The sequence below is a fragment of the Rattus norvegicus genome, chromosome X (assembly GCF_036323735.1).
Source record: "Rattus norvegicus strain BN/NHsdMcwi chromosome X, GRCr8, whole genome shotgun sequence".
Taxonomy (NCBI): domain Eukaryota; kingdom Metazoa; phylum Chordata; class Mammalia; order Rodentia; family Muridae; genus Rattus; species Rattus norvegicus.
The window spans coordinates 101,341,605-101,349,578 of NC_086039.1; the positions used below are offsets into that span (position 1 = coordinate 101,341,605).

General features: G+C 40.8%; 1 non-coding gene across 1 annotated transcript; it reads left to right on the top strand.

The window, feature by feature from the left end:
* The first annotated feature begins 7,611 nt into the window (after positions 1-7,611).
* Positions 7,612-7,719, top strand: LOC120099559 (U6 spliceosomal RNA). The gene has a single exon (XR_005498703.1). It is a non-coding gene; the product is annotated as a U6 spliceosomal RNA (small nuclear RNA).
* Positions 7,720-7,974: the final 255 nt, after the last annotated feature.

Here is a 7,974-nt window from a genome sequence, read left to right on the forward strand (position 1 = left end):
CCTGTCGGTCTACACTTCTTTGCTTCATCCATCTTGTGTAATTGGGTGGCTGTATATGTATGGGCCACATGTGGGGCAGGCTCCGAATGGGTGTTCCTTCAGTCTCTGTTTTAATCTTTGCCTCTCCCTTCCCTGCCAAGGGTATTCTTTTTCCTCATTTAAAGAAGGAGTGAAGCATTCACATTTTGATCATCCGTCTTGAGTTTCGTTTGTTCTAGGGATCTAGGGTAATTCAAGCATTTGGGCTAATAGCCACTTATCAATGAGTGCATACCATGTATGTCTTGTTTTTGTTTTTAATTTGTTTGTTTGCTTGCTTTGCTTTATTGCTACCAGAATGTAGTAGTCGCTCATCCTTGTGTTAAATCCTTGCCATTCTTCCACTATATTTGGGGTGGTTGATTATTATTATTATTATGATTATTATTTTTATTATTAAACCTTTTTTTACAGTCCAGTCTTTATCCCTATCCTGGTCTGCCCTCCTACTGTTCCTCATCTCATTCCTCCTCCCCTGTCTCCAAGAGACACCCCACACCCCACCCCCACCCCACCAGACCTCCCCACTCTCTGGGACCTCAAGTCTCACAAGGGTTAGTTAGGTTTTACTACTATTTTTAATTGATGATGGCTTCTCCTATTTTTATTTCATCAGTTGACCTTCTTATCTGCAATATTGCCAGACTATTTTCATGTATCTCTCCCTTTCTTTGGTAAATTTCTTCTCTAAGTCTTTAATTAACTTTATCTCATTTATGTGTTTATTTACCTCTTCTTAGAAATTACTGATATTTTTAAAAAATAGCCTCTTTGTGGTTGGGCACCAGCAGAACAAGGTGGAAAGATCGTGAGATCCAGAGAGGATGGAGGACACCAGGAGATCAAGACCCTCTGAATCGACTAAGCAAGGCTCATATGAACACACAGTGGTTGATACAGCAAGCACAGGGCCTACACAGGTCTGCACCAGGTCCTCTGCATATGTATTATAGCTCATAGCTTAGTATTTATATAGGATTCCTGAGTGTGAGAATGATTAGGTCTCTGACTCATGTGCCTGCTCTTGGGACTACTTTCCTCTTGTTGGGTTGCCGTGACCAACTTGGATATCATAATTTTTGCTTCATCTTATCATATTATATTTTGTTGTTATCTTTTAGAGGCCTGCTCTTTACTAATGAGAGAGAGAGAGACAGAGAGAGAGAGAGAGAGAGAGAGAGAGAGAGAGAGAGAGAGAGAGAGGAGTGGATCCAGATGGGAGGGGATGTGGAAAAGAACTGGGAGAAGGAGAAGAAAGGGAAACTATAACCAGGATATATTGTATGACAGAGGAATATTTTCAACAGAGGAGAAAAAAATGTAGCAAACTAAAAATAGACTCTTAAATTCTTTGTCATTTGGATCTTTAATTAGTTTTGCATGCACTCAATTACTGAAATTTTATAAACTGTTGGAGAAGTCCTACCGCTTTGTTTCTTTTTTCATATTTCTTCTGTTTCTGTGTTGTGAGTATATTTATTGAAATAGAAATCACATCCTATTTTATATGGGGGTCTTCTTAGTAAGTAGATTTGTTTCACGGTCTTAACCTAATCACATGAGAAAAAGAAGAGATACCTGTAAGCAAAGTGATTTCCAAACTAGCACAACAGCCCCAGTTTGATCTCCAAGAACCTACACAAAAAGGCAGGTAATGCTGGCTCATGCTTGTAATCTTGGTGCTGGAGAGGCAGAGAAGGGAGGCCAGCCAATCTAGGTGTGTCAGCAAACTTCAGGGTCAATGAAAGATCTGTTTTGAAAAACACTGAGGAAGACACCCAATGTTAATCTTTTGGTTCCATAAGCACTTGTTTATGGGCCTCTGGGGTAGCACTAACCCCTCATATGGCACAATTCCAGTAAACACACACACACACAGAGAGACACATGCACAGAGTCAAGAACAGAAAAATGTACATAAACAACAAAAAACAAAAAAAAAAAGAAAAATGTACACAGTAAAAGCACCGCAACCATAGCCTGCAATCCTTTAATCTGAGCGGAGGTTTGCAGGCAGCTGTTACCGCAGTTTAGTGGACCGATGATATGCACAATTCAAAGTGCACATGTTGTACATTCAGAAACAATAGCTGCAGTTATGTTGTGGGATGCGACAAGGGTGGAAAATATTGTTTCCTTGTATTCATTCCTCACCTCTGGCTCCCAAGAGGTTTCTGTCTCCTCTTCCACAATATTTTTTTTTACAGGAGGGTGTGTGATATATATGTTGCACTTAGGCTAAGCATTCCACAATCTCTCATTCTCTGCACTTTGACCAATTATAGGCTGCCGTGTTAATCACCATCGACTGTCAATAGAAGCTCCTCTGACTAGAGAAATGCTTTTATCTAAGGTGCAATGGTATGCTCGCACAGTGTAAACTACTTGCAGACTATGTAAGGATGATCATTTGAGCTCAGGAGCTAGAGGCCAGTCTGGGTAACAGTGCAACTCTTTAGAAATTACATTTGCAAAAAATACCATTTACAGTAATCTTACTAAAAACGCTGCACCCATTTGTTAATCCTGAATAATAAAACTAGTGCTCAGAATAAAACTTATTTATCTTAAAGTAGCTTTTCACTATCTAACAGTGATGGGACTATATACTTTAAATGGATTAAGTTATTAAATCATGATACCATCATAAGTAGAAAGGTAATATAATTTTCATTATTTAGTTTGAATAAGGAAAATGAGGTGTAATAATACCTATTCCTAGCTACTACAGATTTCCACCTCTTATATTTTTTTACATTTTCATTTTCCAATTACTGTGTATCTTCTTATAAAAATATGAAAGCCATTCTAAACAGGCTTTTAAATAAATAATTGTAAAATCTTCCTGAAAGTCGGTGAGCAGTCCTCTTCTCTGGCTACTCTAAACTCTTTTTCTGAGCCATACCATTAACCTCCATAGCTTTTACCAGAGTAAATGGCTCCAAATTGGAATTTTTACTCCAGTAACTACATTATGGGATCCAAACATCAATTAATAGAAACTAGTCATCCCTTCTTGGATACTTCAAAAATAATTCAAATTAACATGTTCTAACCATACTTATCATTTTGAGAAAAGTGGTCCTCCTCAGTGCTTCTTAATATCAATTAATGAATGGACAAGCCAGATCTCTGTGATTTGTTCTTTCTCTCCTTTCTTGCCCTCTCTATTCAACCTACCACAAAGTATCTATTTCTCCTAAAATATAGGTCAATCTGCCTACTTTCTTGACACCATTTTTCCAATTCAACCACTGGCATCTCTTTCGATGAGCTATCTTATTGTTTTTCTCTCCTCATAATTTATTCGTTTTAAATCACCCAGAGAGATGTTACTAGGTATAAAGAGAATTCTGCTCTAATATCTATGACTCCTCATTGTTCTTAGAATAAACGTTAAGTCTTTACCATGACTGTAAAGGCAGAAACTGCAGTTTTAATATCCAGCATGTTTCCCCAGTTTATAGAAAAACAGAATATTGCTAGGAATAATAATAATGTGGGTAGAAAATAAAACCTCCTCACAGTATTATTAAAGCTGAAGTGGCCATCCAACACAGTTCTGTCCAGCATAATAATAAAAAAAGTCTGCAGGATAGCATTTCCAGGAAAACACTGCTTTCCCGATGGAAACAACTGGCACATATTCTTGTTGACCCATGCCATCCCTTTTCTCCTTTCCAGAGGTGAAGCCATATTAGTAGAGAATGCTGGAAGACATACACATAGAATCACAGAATGGAAAGACAGAAGCTTAGATCCCTTACCCTTGAACCAGACCTGCACTGGACTCTCAGACACTGCATTTGCTTGTACATTACTGAAACACATATCTGTCCTCTGTAACAGTGCTGGCCACATAGGGAACACTAAATAAACATGTACTAGCAAAAGGCAAAGCTACTGAAATATCACATCATTTGTGCCATTTTCTTTGCTCTCCTGAATCAGAATGTCCCGTGACTCCTTTTAGGTTTCCATGGCGTTTTCTTTTAACCCCCCTTTTATATCAATCCTTTTTTTTTTTAACAAAAAAGGTATTACAAAGAGTCTGGAGTCTATTTATCAGTGAAGCACATAGAAACTACTTGTAATACAATGCAGTATTCCGAGGGCAGTCAATGGTTAAAACATCAGCAAGATGCAAAGGTAAGACAAGGAAAAGGCTGATGAGCACAATAAGGTGTTGGAGATAAGACAAAGGAAAGGCATTCAGGAAGTGGTAAGATCTAAGCAAGATTTTGAGGACACGTTGAAAATAGTCCAGCTGAACAAGGAGGAGGGAGGAAATACAGACAATGAGGGTAACATGCAATGAGAGCTATGGCTTGAAAAGCTGAGTATGTTTATCAACAGAGTATTAACGATGAGAGTGGTATCAGAGGTATTATGAGTGACATGTTGAAGGAAACCATCTATTCTATAAACATGGGTTCTCAATGGGAATGCTCTTATGACCTTAAAAATAAACTTAACCAAATAATTGCAGAGTGAACAGAATCATGAACTCTGATTTGTTTTATTTTGTTCTTCATAATTTGTATGATCAAGTTCAGGTATAATCCTGCCTCTAGCAGAATTTCTCTTCCTTTGAGACATTACCAGGAAGAGTCATGTGCACCTGCTCCATTGCCCTGCACATCTAAGATCACAACCGGCTCTGTGTCTGGAGGAAATTGTTCAGAATCATAGCTAGAGAAATATACAAACTCAAGACCATGAAGTGCAATCTATGTCACCATTAGTGGCTAACCAAAGAACTTCAAGCAGAGGAGAGGCTGCCCTCAGATTTCTGTCTTAAGAAAACTTTAAAGGCAATGGACAATGTTAGAACTATGTTATAGCAGTAAAAATAACTATAGACCCTCAACTGAGCCAGTTTAGATCAAAAGTCTGTACAGTAGAATTGTCAAGATAATCCAGAGCCAGAATTAATTAGATGTAATAATTGATTAGGTGCAGGAATGAGTCAAAAAGGAAGTGATCATGAGCCACTGAAATTTGTGGTCTGGAGTCAATTCATGGTGTCCTTAAAGTGAGGAAGATAACAGATAAGGAAGAGTATGGTTTAGAAGAAGATACAGTTAACTCAGGTTGGGTAATTGGCATTTAATATCTCCCAGTGGAGGTCTTCAGCTTGCTAGATGGGCACATAAGTCTGAAGCTTCAAGGGAGCAGCCTAGATGAAAGGTATAGATTTGAGACTTGTCTAAGACATGGGTTCTCAACCTTCCTAATGCTGTGACTCTTTCATACGGTCCTTTGTGTTGTGGTGACCACTAAACATAAAATTTAGTTTTGTTGATACTTCATCATTATAATTTTGCTACTGTTATGAATTGTGATGCAAATGTCTGATATGCAACCCAAAAGGGGATGAAACCCACGTGTTGAGGAAAACTGGTCTCAGCTAAGGTTTTGGCAGTGAGTATAGAAGTCCTCTTCAGTGAGGGAAGACCATCTATTGAAGGGTATGAGAATTTAAAGTATCTAATACCTGGTGACTAAGCAAATAAAATGAACAATAAAATGTGAGGTAACTGTAAGACAAGCTTGTGGTGTCTGGTGTGAAGACTGAGTTACTGCTCCACTGGTATGGCTCAAGCTGAGTCACTTCAGATTTCATACAGTGAAGTCTTAATTCCCAGTGTCTTAGAATTTGACTGTGTTTGAAAATATGGTCCTCAAAAGAGTAACTAAAGTGAGATAACATTGTGTAGCTGCCCCTTTATTCAATGTGACTGATATTCTTATAAGAAGAGATTGGGAGCCTGCTGTGATAGTTCACATCATTAATTCCAGCACTAGGAAGGCACAGACAGGTAGATCTCTATGAATAAGGAAGCTAGCCAGGGCTACATAGTGAGACTCTGGAGTGACAGGGGTGGGCAGAGGAAGGAGGGGAAACTAGATTACAACTCCTCCCAAAATACAAAGGCACCATGTAGCCAACACGATAACCACCCAGAAACAAAAGAAAGACAGCTCAAGAAACAAATATTGGTGGCCCTGAGGCTGCCAGAAGAGAAACACCCAAGTACACCATGCCACTTCCATGAATGAAATTGTGATGGAGAAACAGGAAAGAGGGACCACTAGGTAGAGGAGAGACAGAGAGAGAGAGAGAGCGAGAGAGAGAAGCCAAGTGGTTCTCGCACTGTGGAGAGAGGTGGAAATGGAGACACAACAATGGTGAGGAACGATGGATATGAGGAGCCTGAGCAACCACCTGGGGTGACGGTGATATTTGGGCCCCAGCTGAAGCTGAGAGCCATGGTTCTGCTGTATCCGGGGTCTGGATCATTGTCTGTGGCCTGAGTTATTGCCACAGTCTATGTGGGTATCAGTGGTTTGGGCTGCTACTTGAGACCATGTGGGTGTCAGAGGGCTGTGCTGCCACCAGGGAACATACTGATCTGAGTGACCTGTGCTGCCACCTGTGAGGCCATGGTGACATCAAGACCCATGCTGTCACCAGGAGCCATGTCTGAGTTCATGCTACTATCTCAGCTATGAGCTATGTTGATGTCCAAGGCCAATGTTACCACTAAAGACCATGCGGATGTCCCTGACCTAAGGCCATATTGATTTCCAAGCACTATGATGAGCTGTGACTCCCCAATCACCCTGGAGATGAGCTGGCCCCACCCTTAACCTGCCCTGTAGTGGTGTGGGGACTGGAGAGATGCAACACACACACACACACACACACATCTGCAGCAGGGAGGTGAGCTGGCCCACAGTGCTGAGAGTTGGAGAGATGGCATGCCCCTTGCCTAGGCAAAACAAGAGAGTTGGTTCTGGTGGCACAGGCGTAGAGAGTTGGTAGGCTGACCAACTAAGATTCCAACTAGGCCCAGATCCAGGGCTCTGAATTGGCCCACCCCAACATCCATCCCATCTATGACCTACAGAAGCATATGAATGGGTCAGTCCTGTAGATCCCAAGCTGTGGGATCTCCATGACACAGGGCAACAGTGGAATGTCTAAGAAGGGTCCCAGGGAGGATCAAGCATTGGTGCTGTGGCAGAAGCCAGAAGCCTCGAACCAGACCAATGAACATTTGCAAGTAAAACCGTATGAGCAAAAGGCTGTACTGTGTGACACACTGTGACATACCATGGCTTCCATAATGAGATAGGTTTTGGGGGGAAGGTAGTTTTTGTTTTCTTTTGTCGGGGAGGTTGCAAAGGAAAGGGGTGGATATGAAGGGATGGGGAGTTGAGTGGGATTGGGGTACATGATAAGAAATACACTAAGAATAAAAAATTTAATTGAAAAATGAAACAAACAAATATGGAACAGGTGAAGAAACTGAGAAGCAGAGGAGATAGACGAGAAAAAGGAAACAGTGTCTCCAAATGGGACAGGACTGACGCACATAGGAAGTCCCAGCGACTACACTAGGGCCTGCACAGGTCCAAACCAGATGGAGTCCCACCACTGAGATGGGGATCTCCCATCCCCCACCAAGAAGCTATCTCCAGTGGACAGCCACTCAAAAAAGAAAAATCAGTTTCTCCCATGGAGTCTCACTGGATATATAAAACCACATTTAAAGAGCATGCCCGGTGCTTGCTTCCACAGCACATGTAACTAAACTTGGAACGATACAGAGAAGATTAGCATGGCCCTTGCGTAAGGATGACACGCAAATTCGTGAAGTGTTCCATATTTTATTAATTGGATCAAAAAAAAAACCAAACAAACAAACAAAAAGAGCATGCCCCATGCCCAGCAGTAGCTGGCCAACCTAAAATGAACTCAATGGTATTTTGGCAGATTTTTTATTTGCCTGTCTGTTTTTTAAGACAGGTAAGGGTGGGAAGATGGGAAGGATCTGGGAAATGAAGAAGGGAAACTGAGACCAAAACTAAATAAAATGCATAAAAGGAAGAAAGGAGAAACAAACAAACAAAGCTAGCTGGCATCTT